This window comes from Triticum aestivum, chromosome 2B, assembly GCF_018294505.1.
Source record: "Triticum aestivum cultivar Chinese Spring chromosome 2B, IWGSC CS RefSeq v2.1, whole genome shotgun sequence".
NCBI classification, from domain to species: domain Eukaryota; kingdom Viridiplantae; phylum Streptophyta; class Magnoliopsida; order Poales; family Poaceae; genus Triticum; species Triticum aestivum.
In genome coordinates, this window is record NC_057798.1 from 437,357,477 (window position 1) to 437,361,325 (window position 3,849).

The following is a 3,849-nucleotide window of genomic DNA, read 5'->3' on the forward strand; positions in this document are numbered from 1 at the left end:
ACTCTATTTTCGGATGGAGATCAGAGAGCACTTATTTTCAGATGTCTTTTCGCTAGAGCCTAGTCGCAATAGTTTTGTCTAAATTGGAGCTCCCAACATACTGACCAGCTGCATCAACTGCATTTCTTGCCTAACAACAGACATTTCCAAACCTTTCTATATGGAGGTTCAGGGGCTTCTTAGCTCTCATCTCCTTCTATTTTCCCGCTTGTAATATAAACAAAAATCTATAGAAACTATGTAATACAGTTCTACTATTTCTATAAAAAGAGAAATGGTCTCTTGTTTCATTTTTTGTTTGTTTTTCTATTCCTCAGTGCTGCCAGAGAAAAAGAGGGGTCATGGAAGATTGCAAAGTCTCTAATAAGAGGGGAAAGTGCCCTCTCGGATAATGTACAAAATTGCATTCATAATAGGTAACATAATTTCCTATCTGCTTTTTCATAGAGCATGTGGTAGGCTATCCTATTTGGGTTTGTTTGTTGATGTTCTCTTTGTGTAACACATACCCTTTGATTTCGGATAAGGTGAAGAAGGATGCCTGAGAATGACCCAAATATAGGAAGGAGTGCAATTGCAGTGTGCGCCGATGAGCAATCTTAAGCTAATGCTTGACATAGGGGATTTCAGATTTTCGTTCTTGTAAATGGATCACTTTATCTGGTTTTATTTTGCAGAACTAGGAAAGGGGAGGCGCCAACGGGGCGAATGGTACATGCTACCAAGAGGCCGAAGGTTAACCTAGTGCGAACTGAGAACAATGATGCTCTCAAGGATGAAATAGTTGTACCAAGGGGTACTCTCGTGACTTGCCTTGCAAGGATAGAGCTGCAGTTTGAGATGTTGGTGCTCCTATTCAATTTCTGGAGTTTTTTCACTCATTTGGCAAGGTAATTATGGAATTCAAATAGTAGTATGTTTTACTTACCATTTCGTGTTTCACTGGATAATTGACACATCTACTCCTCATTTCTAAATCTGGTTTGCTTTAGCTAGTTATGGTTAGTTAGGTTCTCTAAGAATGTTGTCGAGCTAAAAATTAAGTTATTTTCTTATTACTTATGTCTTGTTAACACAAAATAGATCATCAACTTGAGGGGCATACTATTTAAGATTTCTCAGTTTATAATCTAATGGAAGTTTATTTACAGTTTATTTTATAATCTGGTACCAAACTTGGTATACGTTTCCATAAATGAAAAGGTTTAACTGTTCTTAGTTGCATGCTTGATTTTAGAGACCTTTTCTTCTATATTATAAATAGAATAATTTAACAAATGATGTAAGTAGATCGACAAAATAAGGAAGGGGCAACTAGAACAAACTCTCAAAATCTTAACTCAACTTGAAGGGGTGTCTTCAGTTGTTGCTGACTTCACGTAAAATTGTTGTCCGTCATAGAAAATTGCAAAGATATGTAAATCCTTGTTATTTTGCCCATGTAATCAATAATTGGGTAAAGGAGGTTATTTTTTCTTAGCCCTTTGAGTATCCAAGACATGGAGATGAATGGATAAGAAAATTCGGCAAGTACATCACTTTGATGTTACATATAGAAGATTTCACCCTTCGCTGCTTAAATCAGGGGGTATCGGGATATAAAAATTTGAACCCTTCTCGTAAGCTTGAGGTGCTGAATTGTGTGTGTCATGAGGCATTATCTTCTGAGTAAGTATAGGGTATCATATTTGCTGGAGTAGTTCTCTTCACTACTGTCATATTAATTATCTTGTTGCTTTGTTCAGAAAGTTGAGAACCTAGATTGACATTAAAGATAGAGAATGTGTGGCGAGAGAATAATCAAAGCTGCAACTAGAAATGTATTTATCTTGGGAAGTTCCATTTTTGTGTTCAAGTCACTTGGTTGACATTAATGATCATACGTTTGGTGTTGTGTCATAGGAAAAGGAGCTAAAAGGAAGATATAATGACATGGCTAAAACAATGGAAGGAGGAGAAACTGCTAGCAATGAGGAAGCTAATAACATCCTTTCTCAAATAAAGGAAGCAGAAGAAGTCAAGTAGGTAGTACAGGATGGTCTATGGCAGTATGGCTTGATATATCTTTATTTGTTGTGTTCAATTTTTTTAGCTTGGTTCATCTATTTGTTCTAAGTCTGTTTGATATCTTTCACTTTTGTTTATTGCATTATTTCATATCGTCTATAGTACACCGTTCAAAAGTGAAAGATATCAAACAGACTTAGAACTAAACAAATGAACCAAGAAAAACAAATTGAACGCAGGCAATGAAGATATATCAAGCCATACTGCACAGACCATTCCGTACTACCTGCTTGACTTCTTCTGCGCTTCCTTTATTTGAGAAAGGATATTATTAGCTTCTCATTGCTAGTAGTTTCTCCTCCTTCCATTGTTTTAGCCATGTCATTATATCTTCCTTTTAGCTCCTTTTGCTAGGAAACAAGACAAAACCTATGATCATTAATGTCAACCAAGTGACTTGACCATAAAAAGGGAACATCCCAAGATAAATACTTTTCTGGTTGTAGCTTTGATTTTTTTATCTTGCCACACATACTCTATCATTAATGTCAATCCAGGTCCTCAACTTTCTAAACAAAGTAACAAGATAATTAATATGATAGTAGTGAAGTGAAATACACCAGAAAATATGATAGCATGTACTTACTTAGAAGATAATGCCTCATCACACAGAAAATACAACACCTCGAGCTTACAAGAAGGGTTCAAATTTTTATATCCTGATAGCCCCCCCCCCCCCGACTTAAGCAGGGAAAGGTGAAATCTTCTATATGTAATACCAAAGTGACGTACTTGCCAACTTTTCTTATCCATTCATCTCCATGTCTTGGATACATGAAAGGGCTAAGAAAAAATAACCTCATCTACTGAGTGATTGGCTGCATGGGAAAAACAACAAGGTAATAGTAGTTTGGAGTATACTTACATACTTTTGCCATTTTCTATGAAAGACAACAACTTTATGTGAAGGTCAGTGACAACTGAAGACACCTCTTCAAATAGAGCTAAGTCTTTGAGAGTTTCTTCTGGTTGCGCCTTCCTTATTTTGTAGATGCGCTGACATCAATTGGTATATTATTCTATATATAATACAGAAGATAAGGTCTCTAAAAGCAAGCAGGCAGCTAAGAACAGTTAAACATTTCATTTAGGGAAACATATACCAAGTTTGGTGCCAGATTATAAAATAAACTACAAAATAAACTTTCATTAGATTATAAATTGAGAAATCAAAAACAATATGCCCTCAAGTCGATGATCTATTTTGTATTAACAAGATAGAAGCAATAAGAAAACAACATAATTATTTAGCTCAACAACATTCTCACACAACGTAACTAACCATAGCTAGCTAAAGCAAACCAGATTTAGAAATGGGGACTAGATGCATCATTGACCCAATGCAACACAAAATGGTACATAAAACATATTACTATTTGCTTGCCATAATTACCTCGCCAAATGAGTTTCAGATCTCTAGAAATTTAATAGGAGCACCGACATCTTCAAATTACAGCTCTATACCTGCAAGACAAGTCACGAGAATACCCTTGGGTACGACTATTTCACCCTTGAGAGCATTATTTCTCTTAGTTCACGCCCGGTTGACCATTGGCCTTTTGGCATCACAGACCATTCTCCCCGTCAGCACCTCCCCTTTCCCAGTTCTACCAAAAAAATCAGATGAAGAGATCCATCACAAGAACAAAAACATGAAATCCCCCATGGAAAGCATCAGCTTCAGATTGCTCACCGGCCCACACTGCAGTTGCACTCCTTCCTACATTTGGGGCATTTACAGGCCCCCTTCTTCAACACCTCATCCACAATCAAAGGGTACCT

At 36.7% G+C, this 3,849-nt stretch overlaps 2 pseudogenes; one reads left to right on the top strand and one right to left on the bottom strand.

The window, feature by feature from the left end:
* The first annotated feature begins 333 nt into the window (after nt 1-333).
* Nucleotides 334-1,873, top strand: LOC123041349 (uncharacterized; annotated as a pseudogene).
* Nucleotides 1,874-2,649: 776 nt separating this feature from the next.
* On the bottom strand, nt 2,650-3,643 carry LOC123039247 (uncharacterized; annotated as a pseudogene).
* Nucleotides 3,644-3,849: the final 206 nt, after the last annotated feature.